Genomic DNA, 14,875 nt, shown 5'->3' on the forward strand with positions numbered 1-14,875 from the left:
TCCATAGTATTAATAGAAGCTTCCAATAAGCTTAATTTGTGGATAATTCCACTGGTGTGGTAAGGAAAGGAGGTGTAATTTCTCATTAGATTCACTATCTCCTTTTGTGGATTCTGCTTCTGTCGAGGATGATTCAATTTTTTCTTTTTTTCATTTTCTTGAAGTATGGCCAATCTTGACTTCCTTTCCCTTTCCTTCCACTATCTGAATACCCAAGGATTTCCATCTGAGTGGAATGTCTCTTCCTAGGATTTTCTCTAATAAATGAACTTTTTGTTTTCTAATTTATAGATAAACTTACAATGGATGATAATATATGAGATGCAGATTTTAGGTAGTGCTAAACAATATCATGCAAATTTTAGACTGAAGGTTTAACTATTAATGCCATATAATAATTCAGAATTAATGATAAAACAAACAATTACTAAATCGATCACTATATGTTATATAAGTGTAAGCTACAACAGAGAAATATGGGCTGAATATGAACAACTATGTAGAGATTTAAAACCTATTTCAGTCTATATCAGTGGACAGCCTGAACAGCAATATTAACTCTATTTGGATTTCTATTTCAGATTGCAGCATTCACATGAGTGTAATCTAATTTAGTATGCTAGTTGCTACCTTCATGAACAGTTGCAAATTGTATTTAAATGGAGTTTATTTCAGATAGCTCCTTTTTTGTATTATCAGCAAAATAAATAAATTGTAATATATAGTGCATACATTTACGAGGTGTGTATTATGTTGTGCAATATGTATTAATTTAATTTGCACTACCTTGGCGCCAGTAATAGAGAAGGAAGCTTGCAGCTAGAAGATCTCTAAATCTAAATTGAACTCCGGCAATTTAATTAAATGGTTATTGATTTTCACTCATAACAGCATCGATATACAAAAAAAAATCAGATTAATTCGTCCAGTATTTATATTACCTGATTAATTGTAAATTTGAATTTGCACAAAATAAGGGCAAATCGCATCAGTAAAGAGCAGAATGCAACAGCAGATGAAAGGTATATTTGCACCAATTGTGGCACAACGGCTGATGTAAATAAGCACACTTCACAACTCAGATTTAGCACAAAGATGATCACAATTTTGTTTAAATTACCAATGAAAGTTGCATCCAGCCATTGAAAGATTGAGGGTTTTCGTCCTCAATATTGCATTCTAGGAGAGTTGTTGTCCTCTAGATCACACCACCAAGGATTTTCATCTTTGAAAGCTCCAAATGAAAATTGAGATCATAAAATAATAATTCACTGGGGTGTTAGATTTGCTATTATAAGCATTAAATTTGGGCCCTTGATTATTAATAAAAAGATAATCATTTTGAGCCCAAGTGTAGCAAAAATTTGGCCCTAAAATTAAATTGCTGCTGACCAAATTATGGAGGGACACGACACTAAATATTGAGGGCCAATTAGAATCATAGTATCTTGGGCTGACGAATCTGGTACTTGTGTATAAATTGCATCCAAAAATAGTGCAATAGCATGCTATGTTGTATAAATCCCTTATGTTTTGAGGGGAGAAATTCTTTGATTCTAATTTAGAGTAGTTTTGTCAAGTTATAGATTCCCCCCTTTGCTAATCCCACTCATGCAGTCTTGTGGCTGCCATCAACCTGTTTTTAACAAGTTCTTACATACATTGCCATTCATCATTGGTTAAGTAATGTTTTTTCAAACCCCTTTTCTCCTTGCTTCATATATTTTCCTATGTCATGTTTCCCCAATCTGACATCATATAAAACAGTGATCCAATCGTATGAAATTGTCTTACTGGGCAAGACTTCACAATTTCATAGAAACCTCAATTGCCTGTCACACAATCAGGATTGATCAATGTAGTGATTATAGTATTAATGGATCGAAGACAAGGTTTTATCACTCTTGAATTATTCTCACAAATGCTACATTAATTAAAGAATGATTAATTTAGTATCGAGTGTCTTTGATTAGTCTTAACAATGAATTGTTAAGGGGGCGATTATTCCCAAAAGGCAGCAATCGAAGGGACACATTCTTCACAATCAATACAACCTGTAGAAAAGGGTCATGACTCCCCAATGGCTAGGGTGGGGTATTGTTGGTGTACGTTTTATCATATACCGAACATTAGAATAAAATACCACAAGGATACTCTATCCTCTCCTGAACAAAATCACTACTTGTGCCAAGATTGCGAGAAGACCACAAGGTGACTCCAAGGTCTATATGTGCAAATGTAATGTCCCTACTAGTTAGAGATCATTAACCTGCAAAACAGATTGTTAGAACATAACAAACATATATATACATATATAAGTAATCTAAATTGCAATCTAACTTCAATGCTCAATTAACATAATCATAATTCTCATCTAAAAAAGGATACAATGCCATACGTAAGTATGTCCTTAGGCGGCCGTGAGGCTCACCCTCTTGGAACCCCTTGGTCCCAAGCCCTCTAGGAAATTGAAGTTGAATTCGAATCCTGTCTTGGGTGTAACCTCTTACACCCAAGCCCTCCAAGGAAGACCCTTGCCTTTCCTTGCCTTGGGTGATGCCTTCATCATCCAAGTCCTTAGAGGGGATCAGCCTGACCTTTGAGTCCTGTCTTGGGTATAACCTCTTACACCCGAGCCAGCCAAGGAAGACCCTTGCCTTTCCTTGTCTTGGGTGATGCCTCCATCATCCAAGTCCTCAAAGGGGATTGACCCGATCCTTCTCTTCTTGGTTGAGTTTCAGTCAACCAAGTCATATAACATTTTCAGTTCATAAACTTTCCTTTGTGTTGCATGAATTCTTAATGTATTCTTTAAATTAACATATACATATATCAATATGATTAACCATCCTTTACATATGCAGTATATTTCCTAAAATACCTTGTATTCATAATCCTTTAATATGCAAACTTATGTCACAACATTTACAAGATTATATCTTATCCCTATTTTTATGACTAGTGAATACTATACATTAAGATGTGTATTAATATTTACTAGACCACCATTAACATTACCTATCAATGGACTTTACCCATTACCCAATGTTCATTAACTAATATTAACAAGTATTAATGAGCTTTTACCCTTAATGCCACCTATTAATATTAGTAATACGAGCCTATCATATATTATACCTATTATTTAATAGGGAGGAATTCTTACCTTGTAACCTGATTACCTTCTTTCTTTTCCCCGTAGTCCGCTTCTTTTTCCCTTCCTCCTTTGACCGCTGCCTCCCTTTATAACCCGTGAGGGGTTGTGTCCCTCCACGGGCCCCTTCCGCATGAAGGGGTGCGGAGGTAACCGTAGCCTAGGCTGTGGTTACCTACACACCACTTCGTGCGGAGGTAACCCAGCCTGTCTGGGGTACCTCGTTCCCCCCTTTCAAGTTAAATATTAATATATAAAATATAAATGTTAATTGCATTTCATATATTATAATATTTCTTTTTAATTATTAGTTGCATTTCATATAGTATATTATTTCTTTTTAATATATTAAATATTAATTGCATTTCATATATTATTTCTTTTTAATATATTAAATATTAATTACATTTCAAAAAAATCTAATTTCCTTTTTTTAAATATATACATTTCTTTTAAATATATTCGATATTACATTTCAAGAATATATTTAAATACCTTTCCATTGAAATATTAATTATTTAAATAACATTCCCTTTATTAAATAAATTAAATATATTTCTTTTAGATTATTTATTTTAATTTATTCCTTTACAATAGCCTTAACCCTGCAAGTGATTTTACATCTCGCGATACCGTAGGGGTTATCACAGCGAACAAGCGACTTTAGTGGGATAGCTTCTTGGGTAGTTTATGCTGAAATACAAGGGGGACTTACGCTTGGCTCGTTCAATTCACAATGGAGATTTATCGTTTGGGTTTTGGATCATGGATATCAAGAAAACTGAAAAGGGGATAAGGTTTAGAAATTCTAATCTATTCCTAAGAATTCAAGAGACAGTAAAGACTTGGTGAAACTAATAACAACACTTTGTTTCCCCACACTTGGGACAACTACGCAAAGCATGTGCAATCTTCTAAGGTTGTGCTCAAGATTTTCACACTTATGAATAATACCAACAATTAAGCAATATTATTCAAAGTAGAAGTTAAGCATCCACATCAAAAGCTCAAGCTAACTTTACACATTGAATGAAAATCATCCATCCAACAAAAGTATGAGTGTAATATATCCCCTAATAAATTCTAAGTCTAAGTCTTGACTAGACTAGCACATTAATTCTTTTATATTAATTTCCAATTCACTAATATAAATTAATTAATTAATAAATGATTTTTGTAATATTAATTATTTTATATTAATCACCAATTTGTTAATATAAATTAATTAATAAATGCCTAAAATATTTGATAGTTTATCATTAGTTCTAAATAATGGGAATTGGTTTGATTCAATTCGGAAACTACCTCCGGAATTGATTTAAGGAGGAAGTGATTTGGGAATGGGGGAGAATGAAAGATTTGATACCTGTGTGTTAGGATACACATTTCGAATTAAATTGCCTTTCGTCAATTATTTGACTGGCCTATTGGACGCATGATTCTGGAGTAGAATCGTGTTTTACTGAAGCAGCGGGAGTGTCTTTAATGGAATGATTCCTTTGCATGTGATGCGGACGTGTGTGTTTCCTTACACGCGAGACTGGAATACGACCGTCAAAAGCTAGGTGAATGAAACATGGTGCTCAACGCAATCCATCTTCCGTGTCCCTGTAACTCGATATCGGGTTTGTAATGTATGGATTGATATTGCCGCGGTGGGAGGCTGCAGTCATCGCGTGGAGAAATTGGAAGTGTTTCCCAACATGATGCATACCGTGAAGGTTACGTGTCCCAGACTTGTTCATGTATAATGATTTTTCCAGTGGTATTAAGTTCTGGGTGAATTGTCTGCAACTGTGGGTGTTTCCTTCTGCCCTGTCCATCAAAGAATATACGAAGACTCTATGGTAGCATTCTGCAAAAAGTTTGGCATTTACAACTGACAGTCACAACTTATCTATCAGGTGCACCATATAAAGAAATTCTTTAATCCGTTTCCTGGTGGAATATTTAATAAATTGATACCAACTTCCTTGAATAATGATTGTTCAGTTTTCTGTTGGCAAATGCTATGTTTATCAGTAAATATGAAAATGGAATTGAGACATTGTGCATTAAACAATTAGGGAAGACTCCAAATAAAATATTGTATAATGATGTTCATTTGTATTCCAATAATCCACCATCGGCTGTGTTGAACAAATAAGTTTCTGTTATATCCTGGTTATATAACTATCTGCAATCAGATCCTAGTTAAGGAATTTTACAATGAGCAAAAAGTTTCACCAATCTAAACTATCAAATCCTACATTCATCTAGCATACATGAAATAAAATCTAAACTGATGAGGGATAAGAACCATGCCAACTCCAAAATAAAAGAGGTAATCACCATCAATTCGAACAATGCATTTCTTATTACTTTGGTAATTGTATGCAACAATTTACTTATCTCAACATGTTTTGCAACATGCTCCCATAATTTACAAATGGGGGGTGAGCTCAATTTATAGGCTCCCCAATTACAATTCAATGACCAAGATTGATTTCCAATCATTTGGTTGAGATTAAAACAACCTAACCCTAATCAAAGTTTCCCAAAACAGATCAATTATCCGTCGGATGAGAGACAAGTGGCACAAGATGCTATCTTTTAGGATTGCACCCCCTTCTTCTGCTGAGAGGTAGTGTGATCAATGAACCTAGACATGTTGACTTGAATTCCCCAATTTTTGCCGAAAAATTTGCCTAAGTATGGAAATTTGTCTAGAATACTCTTCTTGCCGCCAATTTATGTTGTGCGTGGGAGCTTGTCTTTGACTCTTCAGAAATGAAATCCTTCAAGAAATCTGGAATTTCTTTCCATACTTTCACCAAGTCTAAAGACTTTTCCTTCTTGATGCCTAGAGACTCTTTCAAGTGCCTTGAATTTGGAGAAGAATTTGATTCATGTGCTTGTCTTGTCAAATTTATTTCTTTCTGGCATGGCAGACTTGGATGAAGTCCATCCAACCTTTGTTTATGCTTTAATCTTTCTTCTATGCCTTGGCATGTGTAATGTCCCTACTGGTTAGAGATTACTGTCCTGCAAAACAAATTGTAAGAATACAACATATGAATATATATAAACCATTTTTAATTTGCAATCTATCTTTAATACTTAATTAACATAATCATAATTTTCATCTAATAAAAAGGATACAAATGCCATACGAAAGTATGTCCTTAGGTGGCCGTGAAGCTCGCCCTCTTGGAACCCCTTGGTTTCAAGCCCTCCAGGAAATCGAAGATGAGTTCGAATCCTGTCTTGGGTGTAACCTCTTACACCCAAGCCATCCAAGGAAGACCCTTGTCTATTCCTTGCCTTGGGTGATGCCTCCATCATCCAAGTCCTTAGAGGGGACCGGCCAGATCCGTCTCTTCTTGGTTGGGTTTATACAACCAAGCCATACATATGCATATCAGTTTTCAGTATATATACTGCCCTAGGGATTATCATAATCCCTCCATTAGACTAAGGGAGTTTCCTCCCTACAGCCTCCATCATGTAATCACATTTATATTACATTTTTTATAATTTATTACTATTTTCCATTCCATAAGTCATATGCCTAATCTTAACACGTATTCCCCTAACATATATTCGACAAAATATCTATTATCCCAAAATTAATATTTGTTTATTAAGTTATATTCCTAACTATTCATTGAGATGTATTTATTAACATCTAAGACCCATTCATTAACATATGAATAAAATGTTCATTACTTATATTCGTCAACATATGTATTACCATATTCATTATTGATGTTCGTCAATATATGTATAAAAAATATTTATTATTAATATTCATTTAATATTCATTATTAATATTCATTAATATATATATTAGAATATTTAATTATATTTATTAACCTTTGTAATGGTCCTAGTATGCATATGTGCCCTATCTGGTTATCTATCCTTATTAATATATTCATATGAATGAACGTTAGTGATGCATGTAATTATCAATGTGCATTGATATATATGTGTGTGTGTGGTACACACGTCCACACACATATATTTCTTGCGACTCATACCCTTCTTACCTGTCCGCAGATCGTAGTTGGTGTTGTGGTCTACAGGCGACGTCCTCCTTCCCTTTCTCCCGCCCTCCTTCCTTCCCCTTTAAACCTCGTGAAGGGATGTGCCCCTCCACGGGTCCCCTTCCACATGAAGGGGTGCGAGGGTAACCGCAGCCCAGGCTGCGTTTACCGTCGCATCCCTTTGTGTGGGGGTAATCGTGGGGGTGGGGGTTTTAATAATTTTTAATATATGTTAATATTAATTTGTGCGGGGGGGGAACTTATTATATTTTAAATATACTAACTATTATATATTAAATATTGCCATTGTAAATGTATTAAATATTAAATAATACTTTCTTAATATATATTAAATATATTTTCTTTATTATTTTTTTTTATATTGACACTTGATAATATATTTAATAATATTTTTTCTTTATTATTTTATATATTAAATACAATAATATTTTAATCATCTATTTACAATATTTAATGATTTATTTCTTCTTTAGGATATTAATATTATTTAATAATTTGCATCAAGTGATATCATGGGGGTTATCACAGCATGCTTCGTGTCAATTTGTTTGCCCTCGGACTTGGAATGTTCTTGGACAATCATCCTTCAATTTGCCTTAATCTGTTTTATGCCTTGGAAAGAGTTCAGACAATCATCTCCTTGTGTTTGGTGGATTTGGAAAAGTTTGGACAGTCATGAGCCTTCTCGTCTTTGGCAGATTTGGAAATATGATCAACCAATTTGTTTTCCAATTTTCCTTGATCTTGATTTATGGCAATCTTGGAAGAATACATGCCATCCTTATATGCTTGCTTAGCAAATTTCCTCTTGGCAAGGCGGAATTTACACATCCTTGGACAAGTTTCAATTTGTGTCTTATTTTATTGGACAAACCTTGGCTAATCTTTTCCTTCCAAGGCGAACTCGGATTGCCCTGTCTTCATGGATCAGATTTGGAGGTCTGATCACTAGGCTTTATTTATTCGTTCCATGTCATGTGCTTGGAAGATCATTCTCCAAGCCTTCTCTTTTTTGAAAGATGCCAACTAAATTTCTACCCAAACTGGCTAGTTTTCTAAATCTGATTTCTCTGATCAGCGATGGGTATTTTGTTTCTTTTGGAGTGTTTTGAAGTTTTATACCTTTTATTGGGGGGGGGGGTTGGTTTATATAATGAACAATGCAAATAGGAATCGCTAACAAATGTAAATACATCTACTGAATTAAAACTCAGAATAACTGATATATCATCAGCAACTATCAAATGTAAGAGAATTAATGAATTAACAAATCTAGGTGCCAAATTTGGCCTACCAGTGATCCAACGCCTTGCCTGGTGGCTGCAAAATGCCTTTATTGAATGAATGCACTGCTACAGGAGTTTCCAATATGTAGAAACAGCTCCTATACACTTTATTCTTCTAAATAATAATTAACAAAAACAAATGAATGAATCATAGGCGTTCCTGGTGCTTATTCTGAAACCTTGCCAAGAGAGATCAACAATTTGGCCCAATATTTCCTTCTAATTTGCTGATATACCTCCAATTTGGTGTAATTCTGCCAAATAAACCCATGGCCTCCTCTTTTAGACTGCTGACAATGAATTCAGAGCAGTAAGGTCATGCTAAAACCTTCTCAATTATTTTATTGTCTTCCATAGGCAAAAGGGATGGTACAGCTGGCCCTAGAAGACTTGATCTGCAATCTTTGGTAGCAAAACAGGCTGGAGAAACCCTGATGACTGCTCAGATCTAATGTATCAGCCCTGGCAATCCTGTCAATGTTGAGAAGACTTGATCTGCAATCTTTGGTAGCAAAACAGGCTGGAGAAACCCTGATGACTGCTCAGATCTAATGTATCAGCCCTGGCAATGCTGTCAATGTCGAATTTTTGCTGGAAATCAAACCCAAAGTTCAAATATTGCTCAAAAGATGCTGCCATGGTGAAGAGAGGAGTGTGGGATTCCGTCCACACAACCTGATTTTGAAGGGGTCACGTCCTCCAAAGGCTGCTCAGGCAAAATCATGCTGCTGCAGACCTCCAATGTCCAAAGGATGCAGAAAAAATCAAAATCATGAATGCCCAAAATTGATACGTACAAGCCTCCTTAACCCAATCGAGCCCGAGAGGCATCAAAGGAAGATTCCTTGGAATCTTTTCTTCTCCAAGAAGTGGCGCCAAGTTGAGAGGGGTCTCCATCATGGAATTCATACCACCTTTTTAAGTTATTACTTTGCACTAGGAAGAGGGTCATGTAACTTTTTAATTGTTATAGTAACTTTTATTAACTTTTCCTAATTTTAGAAAAGTAACTTTATAATATAAAATTATAAAGTATTATTATTAAGGCCCACCAAAGCAAAATTTGTCTAAGTCCCCCCTTTGGCTAACCCATCATCTCCCAACACTAAACTTCACCTGTGGAGATGGGTGACAAGTGAATCTAAGCATCTGGATGGCAACTAGAGAAGTGGGGACATTGCATTTTTATTATCCAACCTAATTGCTTGGAAGTTTAGACAGTTTGTTTTGCTTTATTCCTTAGCGAATTTGGATAACATTCTTCCTTAATCCTGGTAGGGCGAACTTTCTTGAATCTTGGACATGAATGATTTGTTCTTGGAAGATCATTAGTCATTCCTTCTCAGACGGACTTAGAAGACGAGGTGTTCTTCTTTGTAGGCGAATTGGAATATTATAAGACATATTACTTTGTCTTTGTGCTCATCAAACTTGCAATTTGCTATCTTTTAATTCATTGTCTATGATGAACTTGGATGAGTCTTGGACATGTCGAACTTATTGAGTGCTTCCTTCAACTTTTTGGAATGCTTTGTTTCCTATCTCCATGCAAATTTTGTTGTCTCTGTCTGAAGTCTAATAATCTGATCAGGTTCTATCATGTTTGGAAGCTGCTTACTTTGCTCATACTTGGCAAATTCTGGACATAGGCTTATGCTCCAACTTTGGCGAACTTGGATGATGTCTTGACATGTTCATTGCCAACTTGGAAGGTGGATTTGGATGAGAATTTGAACATGTCTAGGAAGACTTGGCAAAAAAACTTTGCCATGTGCTCATGTTTTGTTGCCTTGGACGAACTTTGGATAATCACCTTCCAACCTTCTTGACCTCGTCCATGCCTTAGTTTATTTTCAACTTAATTTTGCTTGCTTGACCTCGTGTAGGAGTTTGACTAACTCTTGCCAAGAGTTAATTAACCAACAGTAGGAGTTTACCATGTGTCTGACAATTTTACTTGCCTAGGCGGACTTTGATCATGCTTGGAAGGAATTCATCTTCTCCTTGTCACGCCAACTTGGAAGACTCCATGCCAAGGCGAACTTGGAAGATTGTCGGACATGTTCAAGGTAGACTTGGATAGTTCTTAGACATGGCAGACTTGCAAAGGCTTTGTCAATTTGTGTTTGCTCTTTGTTGCAACCTTCTTCATATTTTCCTTAGGCTGGGTGAAGTTTGAAAACCTCTTGCCATCCTTAATTTGTCTTCATCATGGCAGATTTGGAAGAAGTCTGATTGTCATATTCTGATCAATTCCCATCATGCTTTTCTTTATGGCTAGCGAACTTCATTGGTACTTTGATGCCTTAACCAAGTGTCGGACATTTTTGCTTAATCAGAAGGTGTGCCCGACTGAGTCTTGGACAACTTTCTTATGCTTTGGCGGACGTTGATCCTACCTTAACATCTTCCATACTTGACATCCTTGGGCAAATTTGACTGATCATCTACCATTCCATTTGTTTGACTTTGAGCCTTGACGAGCTTGTCTAAGCATTTGCCATTTTTACTTCTCCAACTTAGGCGAAATTTTCAATGTGCCATACCCAAACTTTTCCTCTATACTAGATCAACAGTGTTCATGCGATGTTGTGAAAGATCCCTGATGGATCCCTTTTCTGATCTGCTGTAATTTTTATTTAATAAACTAGGTTTTTTGTAATTTTCTGGTGATCTTATAGAATAGACAGAAGTGCAGAAAGGGGGTTTGTTTCTTTTTGTTTTGGAGTTTTGAAGATATATATATAAAGAAACAGTAAACAATAAGAGTGCGAAATAAGAATGGAAACAATGGTCATAAATTAGAACACTTACAATCTAAAATACTACAACTCGTACCAGCACAATAATCTGATTTCCTTGTATTCCAACAATTATCATTTACCAATTTGGGGCTGCTACAAAATGAATTGACCAGCAATGAATAAGCAAGATACAATATGCAGATTTCCAGCTCTTCACACAAGCAACAAACCAAACGTGGACAGCAAGGAAGAATGATGCCACCACAACACCCAATGGGCTGCAGCTGTAGTCACGTGCCAACTGAATAAGGTTAGCTGCCTTGATGAAACCCTCTGAATGCAATCTGAATCCTCTGCAATCAATAGCTCACCCAATCTTTGTCAACCAATGCCCAACACCCTAAAGTATCTACTGACAACCTACTGTTGGGGGCTACATCCCAGCCAGTATCCAACCTGGGGTTTGCGTCCCAGATGAAGAATCGCTCTACCAGAGCAAATTCGCAAGAAGCAAGTTTTGAATGTGTAAAAAATATCCAAGAGTTAGGTCACAACTTCCTTATAACACCTTCCCACTTAGCTCGACCCCTAAAAGTGACTCAATGGGGCGTTTAGGGTTAAAATGTTATCTTTCTCATTTTAAGTTGCCAAGTGTATAGAAAAATAACCTTTTTTCAAATATAAAGAAATCCGTTCACCGAAAGGATCTGAGTCAAAAGAGAAATATTTAGAAAAGTCCAAGACCTTTCCAACGAGCTATTACACCAAGGGATACACATCCAAATGAGGCCAAAAACCCCTTATTACTCCAAAATGGCTATAAACATAGCCTTATTTAAATAATAAATGCTAACTTAGGAAATATTAAAAATATAACCCAAATAGCTGCCAAATGCTCAAATGACACCACAAACCAGAAAGTCAACCTGCCACTTGTCTGTGACTGAAGTCGGAAATCAAGGATCCACTGGCAGTCTCATCCCTAAAATCTAGGGATGCTCCTAGAAACTAGGAAACAAACCCAAATCCTCTAAAACTGAACCCAAAGAATAATCTCAAGGAGACCCAACCCTGGGTATGGTCATAACCTCCTAAATAGTAGGGATATCCTCCATAAATGTAGGAACTGTCTCCTAAAAATAAGGAACTGCTCCAAACTGATCAACTATTGCCAGAACACCAAGTCCCAGACATTGTATAACCACACTGAGTCTCTATCCATCGCTGTCAGCCTACAAGACCCCATAATAAGCTGACTCACATGTCTCTGGTAGACAGAGCTAAAGAGGGGACATGACATGTTGATACCATCCTAGTTCATTTGGAACAAAACCCTAATTAGGGTATGCATTTTGCTTTTTACCCTTAAAGACATAATTTTCAAAATCTGAGAACATGGGTAGTAATAAATTGGCATGAAGATCAAAACCCTAATCTCAGAAAAGGAAAAATTTCAAACCCTTTCTTTTTATACTTGAGAATAAATTTTTTTCGAATCTGAAGACATGGGCAAGACCGATATGACCTAAAGAACAAAACCCTAATCTCAGAAAAAAACAAAAATTTCGAAGCCTTGCTTTTTATACCTAGAGACAAGATTTTCAACTTCTGACAACATGGTCAGTAATGAAATAACCCGAGGAACAAAACCCATATGCCACTTTCAAAAAAGCAGAAAAACAAAAATTTCTAAAAATAGCAAGTTGTCAGAAATGACCCAAAGCAATTGCGATCCTCGTCCTTCAGACCTCCTAAGAACTTTTTTAACATTCATACATGACTCTGAGCATGATTTCTCGACTTGGCTTGGGATGAATTCTCAAAAACTCTAACTCATTGTAAAAAGACTGGTGATTAGCAGTTGCGATGCCAAAGCAGAACCCTAAAAAGCAAAAACAGGGGGGCCCCATTTGCAATGGGGCGATGTGTGAAATAGGTCACAACAGGTATAAGAGAACCCACAAGCATCAAGGCAAGGGCGCATCATCGAACAATAAGAGATCTTTGAATACTTCAGCAGGAATCATAAATTCACAAGAAGAATATTCGACTCTTCAGCATCAAATAACAACAAAACTTCTCCTATTCATGGTAGATCAATTTGTGTAGTAATATTACTGTGGTATGCAAAAATTCTGTTCTGGTCCTGTTCTATATCGAAAATGCTTTTTCCCTGTATTCCTCTTCCATTCAATATCCTTTTGTACTTTCATATTTTGAGGAGATACATTTTCTTTGGAAAGAGGCATCCATTTAAGTGGATCATGTCTCCTCATTGTTGTCTTATTAATTCAATCAGATCTGCCCTTCTGATTATTGATTAAAAAATATCCTTTCAAATGAAGCTCTCCTCTCCCTTTAATACCTCATGTTTGAGGGAGTCACAACTTTTCATTCATGCCTTTTGACCATTCATTGAATTTAAGTAAATTTAATCATTCCAATTTTTTTCTAATTTTTTTTATTTTATCATTAGAATTTATTATTAAATCCTATTTCAAGATGAAGATATTATAGACCACTCCATAGAGAAACCAACTACCAGTGGGGAAACAATGACAACTGGAAAACTAAAACTGACAATTTGTAAGGGGGCTTACTGTGGGATGTCAAGAGCAGCTCACTCGCCAACCCTTGTCCCTATTGAGATTAGTATTGACAATAATCTCAATAGAGAAGGTTGGGGAGTGAGCTGCTCTTGGCATCCCACAATAAGGTCCATTAAGAATTGCTGGTCTTTGTTGTTTCCTCTCTTGTGGTTGGATTTTCTATGGCATGATCCATCATGTTGTTATATCCTTGTTTAAATAATGGATCAAATCTTTAAAACAAACTTACACAGCATTCAATCAAATCATGAAAATCTATAGTATTGACTGGTGTAGCTAAAGTTAATTGCTCAGAAAATAGACTCAGATATGAATACTAATGAGGTTCATTGCATAATCACCTTCAGAATTTATATAAATATCTATATCGGTTCATACAACATTCAAAATAGCTCAGGTCTACAATATTGGATCCTTATTTGCATATACTCAATAATCAAGAAGATTTCACTTACAAGACCTCCCTAAAGATTGTGCGATCTGAATCAGATTTGAATGCTGATCTAGAACTCTTCCTACTAGCAGCTGATTTGCTTGCACTGAAATGTTATCCCAAAGACTCACGGATACCGTTGCCCGTTGAAGACACAGCAAAGAGCAGCAATCATCTACTGCTGTCTCACTTCCTTCCGGCTGCCGTCTAATTTGCTCCTTGTTGCCAATGTCTTTGATGAATGCTTCCCAACATGTCCTGTAACAAATAGCAATTCGACTCAGAACAGAATTATCATGAACTTGGAATCAAACTGGAGAGAGTAGGGATATCATCATACCTCTTTGGCCTCCTGAGGTTTGTGTCTCAGTCTGCCTTCATGCATCAAAGCTCAATCCGATTTCCAGCATGTCCAAAACAAGGCAAGGGCACCCAAATATATTGGGGCTGTGTTGTGTTACACTCCACTACTCCAAAGTCGGCCCCACAAGGAAAAACAGAAATTATTTAAACTACCTAACCCAACAGAAAAGGCAGCTATTACCGATTTAGGAATTTTAGTATAATTTCATTTATCCTAAAATTCCAATTTATTAATAT

The 14,875-nt window shown here is 36.1% G+C and overlaps 1 protein-coding gene across 5 annotated transcripts in view; it reads left to right on the forward strand.

The window, feature by feature from the left end:
* Nucleotides 1–14,875, forward strand: part of LOC131065179 (LRR receptor kinase BAK1) — a 189,255-nt gene that overhangs the window by 131,334 nt on the left and 43,046 nt on the right. The window lies entirely within an intron of this gene.

This window comes from Cryptomeria japonica, chromosome 10 (assembly GCF_030272615.1).
Source record: "Cryptomeria japonica chromosome 10, Sugi_1.0, whole genome shotgun sequence".
NCBI classification, from domain to species: Eukaryota; Viridiplantae; Streptophyta; class Pinopsida; order Cupressales; family Cupressaceae; genus Cryptomeria; species Cryptomeria japonica.